At 46.7% G+C, this 12659-nt stretch overlaps 1 protein-coding gene and 1 long non-coding RNA gene across 3 annotated transcripts in view; one reads left to right on the top strand and one right to left on the bottom strand.

Annotated features, from left to right (window-relative positions):
- Positions 1 to 7309: 7309 nt before the first annotated feature.
- Positions 7310 to 10808, bottom strand: LOC116784521. The gene is made up of 3 exons (XR_004356107.1): positions 10622 to 10808; positions 8912 to 10492; positions 7310 to 7530 (listed from the first exon to the last, which is right to left on the bottom strand). It is a non-coding gene; the product is annotated as an uncharacterized LOC116784521 (long non-coding RNA).
- Positions 10809 to 11207: 399 nt separating this feature from the next.
- COQ8A (coenzyme Q8A) overlaps positions 11208 to 12659 on the top strand; it is a 44041-nt gene continuing 42589 nt past the window's right edge. The window contains exon 1 of one of the 2 annotated variants that reach the window (XM_032683895.1): positions 11208 to 11319. The gene's annotated coding sequence lies outside the window, so the exon portion shown is untranslated. Of the gene's footprint in view, positions 11320 to 11734; positions 11832 to 12659 lie in introns of those variants that run through there. The other variant, XM_032683897.1, reaches the window with a different exon arrangement.

Here is a 12659-nt window from a genome sequence, read left to right as displayed (position 1 = left end):
TTTTTTTCTCTTTTTAGTAAAACATTCAGCCCTAGTTTCAGTCCTAAATTTATTAGATAAATTTTATTAGATAAGTAAGATTTTTTCTGAGCATCCTCAAGAAAGAAAGGAATAATTATACATACTGATTTGTCATTCTTCCTCTCACTTGCAGTTACCTGTTCTATCACTGTAGGTCTTGCTAATCTGGGGGGGAAAAAAGAGCACAGTGCTTGTTATTTCAGTTCTTGGCAGTGGGAAATCTAAGGTCAAGTTAGATCATGTTGGATGGGGCTTTGAACAACCTGATCTAGTCAAAGGTATCTCTGCCCGTAGCAAGGGGTGGGAACTAAATGGTCTTTAAGGTCCCTTCCAAATCATTCTATGATTCTGTGTTGTTTATGCCTTGAGGAGAACCAGGGAGTATCTAATTTTCTTGAACTCAGTTGTTTTATAAGCCTGGACAAATGTGGTATCTTTGTCAGAACTTCTCCTACTACTATTTGTATGCCCCCTAGCACACTGTTGCATTGCTTGTTGAATTTATCCTTGCTTCCTCTGCCCCTGGTAAGGTAAAGTGATGTAAGCTGTTCCCAGTTCTACAAATGAGAATCAGAGCAAGAGAGTAAATGCTGGGTTTAAGCTTGGTTACTTAAGAAAGATCTGCCTACATCAGATCAGGGCATCATGCAAGTCACTATCATTTTTTTTTACTTATTCCTTCACTGCAGGTTTGTTATCACCCATCTTTTCCCATCTAAATTCAAGACATTTGCCCTGAGCATTGAAGGAGTTAAGTAAATATGAAGTTATCTTCTTCGTGCAACACGTTTGACAGGTTCCCAAGAGCAGAGTTTGGGAGGTGTCAATGCTCAGCACTATTTGTGGCTCAGTATTAAAAAGATATAAATAAACAGAGACTTTGAAGTGGAACTAGCTAAACTCCTTGATATAGAAACCTGAGACAGGTATGGGGCCAAGTACTTGGAATGGAAGTTTTCCAAAACTGGGAACTGGTCAAGCCCTATCAAATGCAGCCTGACCTAAGTGACAGTTCCCGTAGGCAAACTCAGAATTAGGTCTGTGCACAAATCAATGCCATGGAACATGGCATTCCTGGATGTGCCTCGCAAAAGGGGGCAGAGTAGGAAAGGCATTAGGCCTATTTTCTCCTATATCATTGGTTTCTATGATTTCAAGGAGACCTTGCTAACCCTGATATAAAACACAAGTAACTCCACAGCTAATTTGCATTTAAGCAGACCAGGAACCATGTAAAAAGTGTGAGAGCAAGTGTGGAAAACTGATCCAACCTTTGTAAGTTATGCCATATCATATGCAATCATTACAAAGCTAAATATAAGCAATTACAATTCTCCTTGACTTCATAGAGCTGCATCTATTTATGAAAGAATCTGAGCCTTCCTTCAAAACTGGTGTAAGATGAGCAAGATCCCTGGAGCTGAAGGTAGGTATTTGGGATTATTTTAAAAGCTACCTATCCTATGTGCCAACAGATAGTTAGTGGCAATAAAATGCCAGTAGCATTAACAGAATTGTTCCAACAGGAACGTCTTATCCCTTCATCATGCCAGAAACGACATACCCTCTCTGTAAGCCCCTACCAAATACAGCCTTTGTGATATTCCAGGAAGTTCAAATTTGAGCTATTTTTGTTCTCCAAATATTGTGCCAATAGTTTTCCAGAGTGTTCTGCGCAGGTTTTTCATGAAGCATGAAAACGGTAAACTTTCTTCTTTAATAAGGAAAAAAGCCCCCTGATTTCTGTCCCTGTGTGATTCGTGTGGGCATGCTAAGAATGAAATGGCAAACACACCAAATGATTTCAGAAAACTCATCATGCTGCCAATTCAAACTCCAGGATGTGCAGAAAAGTAATAGAGAATAGAATTCCAGCAAATGTGTTTTCCTGTAGACTCTGAGCCCAGGGAAGAATACAAGGCTTGAAAAACTGAAACACCCCAGCCTCATAACCTGAGGCATGGGTTAGGTTTATAGAAGAGGAGTGGGGTGCTGGCTTCCCTCACCAGGCTTGTTGTGGCAGTGCAGCCACAACTTAAAAGACTTAAATAGGATGGGAAAATGAGGGCTTGCAGGGGACATAAAGCAATTCCAAAGACACTTAGAATATAAAGGATTAAGGCACCTCTGCCACCATTGTGTGTGCACATGCTATTTAATGCTGTTATGAAATAGGAGGTGATGCTGCAGAGAACAGTGAGAACATCTGCATTTCAAGAAAAGGAACATTTCCAGTGCTGTGAAAAGAAGCCACCAGTTAAACTGAAGCCACGGTTGTTGAAGTGCATGGAGTGGATGGTGCAGGATGTAGTTGCTGCCCAGGTTTCATCATTAAACACTTTATCTAGTGGGACTGCTGAAGGAAAGGGTCATTTTTGTGCTCTCACCTTGAGCTCCTCTAGGCTAGAAATCTTCTTGGAAGCATCTGGGAGTTGATGAGTGAACCTGCAGTGCTGGTTCTCAGCACTGCTGTGCCTGAAGGGAAGGCCTTTTCCCTGTGCATGGCCACAGAGCATGTTGAAATTACTCTGCTGTGCTTCCACTGAGGCTTTCCAAACACTTCTTTAGGCATCGGGCTTCATGGGCATGACAGAGCAGAAGAATGCCATTAGCCCTATTTTACAGAGGAGTTGAATGATTTGCTCAGGGTAAAATGAAGGGCTTAACCTGGATGTCTGGACTGTCACTCCATCAGTCATTCCAGAGGCTCGTTAACTGCTGGCGTTTTCCTCTTAGCTGCTCTCAGATTACGTGTCAGTCAGGATGTTCTGCCACCAATGGGTCTCCCTCTGTCCAGGTATGCAGACACTGATGTAGACAGTGGTTATAGTCCTCCTCAAGTGACCTCTAGTATTGAATTGATAGCCACAGCAAAGCAGGGAAAGGGCCAGCATCCAAAGGTAGCAATGATTCTGCTTTCCCCTGTGCTGGTTTTGGCTTTTGGTTTTTGAAACCACAACATCCCCCTAGACTGATTGATAGAAGTAAATTGTCATGACTCTGTGAATCACCTTCAGGCAAGTGGATGGAAGTTATGAATTTGTCCATTTGCCACATGGGCACTCAGAAACACCCTGCAGCTTTCCATGTCTCCCTCCTACACCTTACTGTGTTTTGAAACAGCGAGGCAAATGCCAGAAAGCCAGAACAAGTACTGGCTTTCAGGACAGTGAAAGAAAACATGGTGTTCTGGGGATGATTCCAGGCTGGGACAAGGTGGCTCACTGCTCTCCAGCTGTGAGACATGGCAATACTGTGCCAAAAGCTGGAGGCAATGGCTGAGTCTGGCATCACACTTTACCATTAACCAGCAGAATAAACTGATGACTAGTGTTAATTCTCAGTTCCAGTAAAGTCTTCAGAAATAACCCTGTTTCTCCCATGTTCTCTGGGAGAAACCTGCCTTCCCTTTCAGAACAATTCTGCCCAAACTGTTCCAGATAACCTTTCTGTCCTTCACAAAAGTCTCTTTCGAGTGGCTAAATGCAAGCAAAGGACTTGCTTCTGTTTGCCTAGCTTCAAAATTAAGTTGCCATGTTTGCCCAGGGGGTGAATGGCTTTGCTAGTTATAATCCGTAAAGTGAATCCTGGCTGGAAGCTACAAAGAACTGAGCCTTCCCACCTTGTGTTGCAGGATAGATTGAGGTACATGTAAACAAGGGCTCAAGAGAACAAAACACCAAACTATGCAAGCAGATGCAATTTACAATGAGCAGAAACAACTGATGTGTCTAGCCCAGAGATAAAGAAGAATTACAAACTGAATAATGTTTAACTGAGTCTCATGGATCTGGGGAGAAATAGCAATACCATATTCTCGAGGCACCACAGCTGCTAATCAGACTGCTGCACTCTTCATCTCATCCAAAATAGCTGTGCTTGACACCCATAAAAAGCACTGTTGTGCAACAAAATTTGAACAAGCAGGCAGGATATTGTGAATGTTTTACTACATTAATTGGTAAGGTGGCAGGGGCAAAGGTGCCTGTCCTTGCCCTGAACTGTCCCACGCACTATCCAAAGACAAGGACTGGTATCCCTTTCTACCATTTAGTGCTTCTATCTGCAGCCTCTCCACCTGGCACTGTCCTTCTCTTAATGTACTCCACCCCCACGGGCTTGTCTCCAATTTTCCAAAGCACCCGGTGCCCACTTGGCACCCATGTGGTGAAGTTTGGAGGGAACTGTGAGTGGTGTGAGCCACAGCCAAGCGTGGCGTGGTGGCTGGTGTATGTGTGGTGTGCTGCACAGCCTTTCCTGGCAGTCTTCTGTCAGTGATGAACATGGTGTAGCTTGGGCTTGTTGTGACTTGTTACCACCTCACCTAGAGAATAACACCTAGCTTTGTTTTCTTTTGTAATCTAAAGAGAGGAAAAAAAATCCACGTGCCTATATGCAAATTTCTGGTTGTGTGAACTTAATTGCAATCCTCCTTTTTCCCCGTCTGGAGAGAAAATCACATTATTCAGCACACTGAGCATATACCTGTGTGGAGGCCAGGGGCAAACCCTGATGAAAGATAAGGAGGCTGTGATCTGCCTCACATCCCTGAGAACAGAAATCCAGGAGAGTACCACCTAAAATGCCTCAAAAGTAAACTTGTTATCTTTTCTCCAAATAATTATTAGAGATAACCCCAGCACTGGTGGGCCTGCTCCCACCTCCTATTAGAGTTCAGTACTGTATAATCAATGTCCTGGAGCAATATAGCCACAAAACCCCTGTCCAGAGCTGCTGCAGCCTGTCTGGGATAGATAATAGCAGGAGAAAAGAAATGCTCGACTCCTAAGCTTTGCTACAAATGCTACCACAGGGCCTCTCAGGCTCTTCCCCGTGGACCCCTGGAGATAATAAATCACCTCCATGATTTGACAGCCTTTATCTTTCCTTCCCCAAAGCAGCCCCTCTCTGGGTGACATGGAAAGGAGGGAGGTATGATGAGGCGAACAGAGAGGCAAGGCAAACCACAGGGGGCAAAGGGAAGGTTTTTTTTGTCTTCTGCCCCCTCCTTTCTTTCAATTAAGGGACAAGGCAGCCCTTCAGCAGTCCTCTCCCTTCCACAGAACCTGACAGCCACCTCTGCTCACCTCCTTCCAGCCGGGGGTCTGAGAGCCCTCCAGCAGCCCCACTGGCATTCCCTGCCCTTTCCAGCTGTGCAGAGCAAGGCTGCTCACTCAAAGCTCCAGAAGGAAAATTAGGGTGGAAATCATGAAATTTCTCTCTGGTGACCAGCTGTGCCATGGGAGGTTTAGGCTACATACTAGGAAAAGGTTCTTCACCCAGAGGGTGGCTGGGCACTGGAACAGGCTCCCAAGGGAAGTGGTCACAGCACCAAGTCTGCCAGAGTTCAAGAGGCATTTGGACAACACTCTCAGGTATATGGTGTGATTGTTGGGGCTGTCCTGTACGGGGCCAGGAGTTGGACTCAATGATCTTGTCCTTCCAACACAGGATATTTTGTGATTCTACGAAATATCTGTCCTGCTCCCTCCACTGTGTCTTTCTCTTGGACAGAAAACATTCATCTCCTTCTGACAGGATTAAATCATCTTAAAAATAAGGTGCTAACTGAAATGGAGCCTTGTCTCTGTCCCTTTGCAGTGAGGGGAGAGAGGAAAAAGAAGAACAAGTGCCATGAATGCCTAAGTGCTTTGGGATGAAAATACACAGTTCAAAAATCAGAGCAGTCTTAAGCATTACAAAAATAGCCCATTATTTGGATCCTATGATAATACTGGATGTGCATCTACCACTGTCTGAGTCAGAGAGATCTCATTTCTCTCTGAAAGCCGTTGCTCTCATCCTTGGCCATAAAGCCATATAAATAACATATGGTACAAACAGCATCACTGAACCTGCCAAAGTTTTGAAATACCTACAAGCTAACTACTAAAACCAAGCCACCTGTCCAGTGACTTCCACTTGAGTTGTTCCAGTTCATCATCCCTATATTATGATGTTGATGGAACACCCTAAATCTATGTAGTCAGAGACATTCCATCTGCCCTGAAGAAATTATCCGGAAGAAGATGAGTGAACACAAGGCAAAACCACTCAAGAGGTAGCTTATCTAAGCCTCAGCAGTTGCTTGGAGAAGAAGGACCGAGGGAAATATTTCCAGAGTGCCTTTTGCTTTGTGGTTAGCTGTATGAACATGAGAGAAGGATGGTGACGTACATTACAGAATCCTAGAATCATTAAGGCTGGAAAAGACCTCCAAGTTCATCAAGTTCAACCATACATATTGTGGTTGGAGAAACAGCTTGGGCCTGTCCTACGCAAAAGAATTTCTGAGTGTTCTCTGAACAGCCTGGATATTTGTCAACCTAATTACATGACCAATCGCTGCTTAATTGAGGCTCCATTAACTCTTTTTTTCTGCAGGTTAGTAGTCTGCCTACTAATTTCCTTTTGCAATGGAGCCCTTCTTACTGCAGGGCCCAAAGATCCTTCCAGGCTGTGGTTCTCTAACTGTTTTTTTCTTTGCAGAAGTTTAGCCATTCTGGCTCATTCCTCTGCATGTTCCTCCCTGGGAACTTGTCCCACTTTGTACAAGGCTTTAAGAAAGCCAGCTGGGTTCTTCAGTCACATCAGTACTAGCAGAGGGTTATTTGGGTGTTCCCTCGCACCCATAAATGGTGAGCTGCTAGTTGGTGAGCAAACTCCCCTCAGAAAACAGTGAACAGGAGGAAGAAGGCAATCCCACCCAAAGGCTGACAGGGATCCTGCTGGAATTCACAGCCAGAGCCCTGGACACACTCTTCCCAGTGCCCTTCTTGCTGCTCCTATCCCAGACCTGCAGCAGAGCTGTTTATGCACCTCATGAAACTGCACCATAAAGCCCTTCATTACATAAATATCAACAAGCAATATGAGATGGAGATATGATGGCACAGCTAAAGCATTTGCTATGGAATCAGGACTTCCACTGCTACATCAAGCTTTCCCACTGACCTCAGGTAAGGTACCAACCTCTCTCTAACTTGTAAAATTAGGATATTTGGAGAATTAAGTAATCCTCAACAAACCATTTTAACATCTCTAGGGAGAAGGCTCTGAGGCAGTGTGACTACCATATTAGTTAAATTATAACTATCAGTTATAACTTCCATTATATTTATATATGAGGATAGATATACCATTATAGTATTTATAGCTTTATTGTAATTCATATTACTATAATCAAATTTATCATGATTTTATTATAATTTAATAAAAGATTGAGTTATATAATCCTCACATCTGTATGATTCTTGCTAGAAATACTCACAGAAATGTTTCTGGATAAGACAGTGAGTATGCTGAAATTTGACTGAATAAGAACACTACTGAACAGGCTGTGAGAAGCAAATGATGGCTGTACTGCCAAAGATGTGTTGTGGCTGATTTATTAATAATGTTCACTTCTTGTTCTTTTAGCAATCGAGAGACTCTTCAAAGTCTAGGAACTTGCTTTTTCACAGGACTGCTCTGGCTTGCTCTGAAAATTCAGGTCTGCAATGCACACATCTGCAAAAGAGTGCAGGTATAAAGCACAAAGATTACATGAGATTTAGACACTCACACAAAAACTTTTCTGCAATAACCTCATTTGTTGTCACACCACACTGGAGTCACTGAAGCTTCAAAGGATGCCAGTGTTTAGGTATTTACACAGAATTTTCACAGACTCATAGAATGGTTTGGGTTGGAAGGGACCTAAAGTTTGTCTAGTTCCAACCCATCTGACACAGGCAGGGACACCTTCCACTAGACCAGGCTGCTCAGAGCTCCATCCAGCCTGGCTTTGAACACGTCCAGGGATGGGGTATCCACAGCTTCTCTGGGCAACCTGAGCCAGTGCCTCACCATCCTCACAGTAAAGAATTTTTTCCCAGTATCTAATCTAAACCTACTCTCTTAGTTTGAATCCATTCCCTCTTGTCCTGTCACTACAGGCCCTTGTAAAAAAGGCCTCTCCACAGGGACTAGGTTTCTTCCCTCTCTTCTGCTTGGAAGGGCTTTAAGTGTTTGCACAGCATATTTGGCAGATCACCTCCTACACAAACTCTCAAGAGTTGATTTAATGCATGGATGAAGGTGTCACTGCTGTTTTACCTACAGTCCTTTGGTGAAGGGCACAAAACCAGAATGGAGCTGCCTGGGCTGATCCCCACAGGATTCATGTCCATGTCTCCTGCCTCTGAGCAAGGCACAATTTGCACAAGGTCAGATTGTATATTTGCCTTGGATTTGGAAGGGATGCAGGAGCACTCCATTCTGATTTCCTCTTGCTGAGTTTTCCCACTGTATAGACCACAAAAATAAAGAACAATAAGAATAATATGAATAAGGCTGGAGAGAAGACAAGAGCACGCATTATGATTAGTGTCCCAATATGAAAGTGGGATGCTGTAAGTCTTCACAAGCATAGAGGGAACCTGAATTTGAACACCTGAAAGCCCACAGGAACAGCCAACAATGAGGCTGTTACATAAAGCAGTGATACCCTTTCTGAAGAAAAGGATGACTCCCTTGTCTATTTTTCAAGTACAGCACTCTGCCCCTTCTTTTTTCCAGGGTTAAGGCTGTAAATCTTATAATTGGTAGCACTAAACCATATAAAATATTGACAATATTTTTTCTCTTTTACCATTTTTCTCCAGTTTACAGGAAGATCCTGCACGGCTTCTGCCATGGAATAACTTCCAGCACCTCACACACACCATGTTTGACTTTTTATTTAGGACTGTGGACATAGTTAGGCAACCACCCCCACAAAAATTAGCCTCTGGATTCTTGATTGTGAATCCTGGGTGCCCTGCCCCTATTCCCCTCAAGAACTAAAAAGTAACAAAGAGGGACATACACCATCTGCTCCCAGCAGCTTCAGTCCAGCTTTCAGTCTTACCTCTTTGCACTCCAAACTGGGTGAGAAAACAGACACTTCTCTCTTCCTTAAGTATAGAAAGAGCTACCCTTGAGCTCAAGTTCAATAGGTCCTTTAAGGCTGCAGAAAGCCTGGCAACCGAAGGTGTGATGCAAATTGAACAGCAGTGGCAGAAATACCCAATGGTTTACCACGTGTGAATAAAGGGAAACAGCCAGGCCTGTCTTTGAAAGATGGGGAGAGCTTCATCCTGTGCTTGTTCTGCCTATATCTCAAACCATGACAGTGTGCTCATGCAGGAACCCTCCAGTTTTCCATGCTCAGCACAGTGAGTAAGACATATTTCACAATTAATGCTGAGCTGATGCAAGCTAAGTGATGTTACACAGAAACTTAGTACTGACACCCAAATTCAGTACAGGAATAGATAAAAGTGTGTAATTAGAAAAGACACCTGAAACTTATCTTTTTTCAGATGAGGGTAAAGATGATTGTTTCTTTAGAGAAAATGGTATTAAATTAACCACAAATAGAACAGTTAATTTGTGTGCATTTCTGGAGTGTCAGTATTGAAATTAAGAAAACAAGGCATTTGTTTTGGAACAAAATTTTTCAAGGCTGGTATTTTATTGTAGCCATGTTTTTGCATCATCTACACATTGAGTCTCCATCCCCTTATCAACGTGACATGATATATTTCAGATATATCATGTCTACACACAACCTGTGCCTACAGCATTTAATTCAATAATGTGTCTTCCCCAGGGACCTTTTTTTTCATCTTTCAAGTTCAAATCTAGGGCTTTCTAGTCCTGACTGAGGCTTGCTTCTAATCGGATAATGTCCGGGTGATGTGTTTTGCCAAATTTATTTGTAGCTGTCTGTTCAGTGCCTTGCAGAGACCTCCCCATGGCCTACCTGGGACGCTGAGTGGGGCTTGGGTGGGAAGCATATATTTTCATTTAAAAAAAACACCCAAAAATGAAGAAATATAGGTAATATTTACTATTTGAACAATATTTAGTGTGTTCATAAATACCAGCCAAATAAGCTTTGATGTAAGCAGCTGGAGATAATAATTATCAGAGGGAGGCAAGTTTGACACTAACAGCTTGGCAGGAATATTCACCAAGAGATTTTGTAGGGTTAAAACCCTATACACACTTCCAGCAGACCATTTATCCACTTTGCTTCTTCACAAATTCACAAGTCCTACTAACTTAGATACAGGTCCTTCCATATGGATTTAAGTGCTCAGTTCAAGCTACTAGTAAGCTGAAGAGGTTGGCCAAAGTGAGCAACCGACAATGCTGAAATTAAAGCTCGGGGCTGTGTGTTGGTCATTCCTGGAAGTTACGCTAGGAGAGGAGAATTATGAATCCTGTTTGGTTGAGGAAGAAACGAATGACTTAATCTCCAAACCTCATCCAAATGTACTTCTGCACTGATGCAGCCATGTGGCAAATGCACCATAAAGAATGCATTGTTGTTTTTCAGACAGGAAAGTTGCTGACAGAGGCAGGCGCTTACCAGAGCATCCAGACAGGCACAGCGCTGGCTGTGACCGTGCGCCCCTTGCAGCCTCTGCGAGACGGGAGCGACCTGTGGGAAACAACGCGAAGCTTTTATTTCCAATGTGTATTACGAGCATTTCCCAACGTCATGAGCAGCTCCCAACGCATCAACCGCGGTTTTAAGCCGATGCTTTGAAAAACCCACGCAGACACCCACCAACAAAGGTTTCCCCGCCGTGGAAACGGAGTTGCTCCCGTCGCTTGGCATCTCCCTGGAGCCTGCCGGGCGCGGCGCTCCCGCCCATCTCCTCATGCGCACACAGAGAGACCGGCGGGACCGCCCGAGCAGCGACAGCCGCTGTTCCCCGGGCCCACCTAACGCGCGGGGTGCGACCGCTGCCCACCCCGTCCTTCCCCGCCGCGGGACCACCCTCCCCCTCCCCGCCAGCCGGGACCGCGGCGAGACACCTTCATCTCCGACTGTCCCCGCCACCGGGGCGGTCCCCGCTCGCCGCCAGAGCCGCCGCCCGGGGGGAGCCGGCCCCCTGCCGCCACCGCCCCGCTCGCAGCACACGCTCCTCACGCATCGCCCCCGCTGCCCCCGCCCGCCGCCGCCGCCGCCGCACGGACCTCACGGGCCTCACGTCCCCCTGCAGCCGCCGCGCGCGCCGCGCCGGACCCGCCCCGCATTGGCCGGAGCCCCGCCCGGGTCGGCCGCCCATTGGCTGGGGCGCGGGGCTCACGGGCTCCGCCAATGGCAGCGCGGCGGGGGCGGGGCGCGCGGCCAGGCCGCGGCCGGGGGCGGCGGCGGGGGTAAACAGGCGCGCGGGCCCGGGCGGCGCGTGCGGAGCGGAGCGGAGCGAAGCCGAGCCGAGACCGGGCGAGGCGGTGGCCGCTGGGCTGTGCCGGGCCGCGGTACGGGAAGCGGTCGCGGCGGGGGAAGGGAGGGGGCGGCGGAGGGGGATGGGGCAGCCGAGCGGGATGGGGCAGCCGAGCGGGATGGGGCAGCTGAGCGGGATGGGGCAACGGAGAAGCCGTAGTGCCAGTGCCGGTGCCCGTGCCCCTGGCCCCGCGAGCTCCCCTGCTGCGATGCGGCGGTGCGGTGCGGGAAGGGATGCGGGTGATGGCGGCGGCGCTGCCGTGGCCAGGGCGCCCGTGCCCGGCGCGGGCCCTCGGGCCGGGGGTCGCTCGGCGGCGGTGCCGTTGCCCGGCGCGGGGACGTGTGCGGGGTCCGGCGGGCGATGGCGGCGGCGGGGCTGCGCCCAGGCGGGGGGTCCCGGTGCCGCGGCCTTCCCTCCCCGTGCCCTTGGCCGCCGCGGCGTGTCCGCCCGGGGTGAGAGCGGGGCCGCTGGGTCCCGCCTCCCGCCCCGCGGGGAGCGCTGCTCTCGGCGGCGCAGCGGGGACGGCGGCGCTGCTCGCACGGGCAGGTGAGCGGGTAGCACGGCCCAAAAGTGCTCGGGGCAAAGGGTGGAATTCCGCTCCGTAGGGAATGCACCTTGCGAGGACATGACAGGAGGAAGCGCAGAGCCTGGTGCTGTGCTGCTTTCCAGGCTGTTCCGGGTTAGAGCCCCACTGTTCTCTGTCCTGCTCACTGCTGGGGCCGATCTGTGCGTCTAATTGAAGATGAACGTAAAATCAAGCTGTTGGCTGTTTTAAGCTTTGCTTGTGGCTGAAATGTGGGGCAAAAAAACCCGGTGAGACTCGTGGCTCTGGTAGGGTGTGTGAGGAAATAATCTCACTTTTTACAGGCTTGTAGAGTCTTTGTATAAAGTGAACAGGAGTTGATGGGGGGATACTTAGTTTTAAACAGACACTGAAGAAACTACCTATAAATAACTAAAATACCCAAAGTTGGGCTTCTATAATGTTGTTTTCATAGTTGCTGACCATTCTGATTTCTGCAGGAATGTATCTTAAGTAATAACACTATTTCTGATAGCCCGACACGGTCAGACTCCACCAAGCAGAAACATAAGTGGGGAGCTTCTCTATATTCCCCCTGTGCAATGAAAATCCAATCTTTGTGGTCAGTGTTATGAAAAATAAAGAAGTTAGAAAGCAACTCACAATAAAAATGAAGCGGTTTTTTTAATTATGTGGTGTTTAGGGAAAGAAAAATGTGAAAGTTTTTCTTTCAATAACTGAAAGTATTGTTTTCCTAAAAAAGAATTAACCTAACAATTTCTGAGCTTTTTTTTCTGAGTTGCTGTTTTTAAATGGGGTGTATTCATTGAGCATATGCAAAATAATTCTTA

Source organism: Chiroxiphia lanceolata, chromosome 3 (assembly GCF_009829145.1).
Source record: "Chiroxiphia lanceolata isolate bChiLan1 chromosome 3, bChiLan1.pri, whole genome shotgun sequence".
NCBI classification, from domain to species: domain Eukaryota; kingdom Metazoa; phylum Chordata; class Aves; order Passeriformes; family Pipridae; genus Chiroxiphia; species Chiroxiphia lanceolata.
Note: the sequence above shows the minus strand (reverse complement) of the source record. Positions and strands in the feature narration are given on the sequence as shown.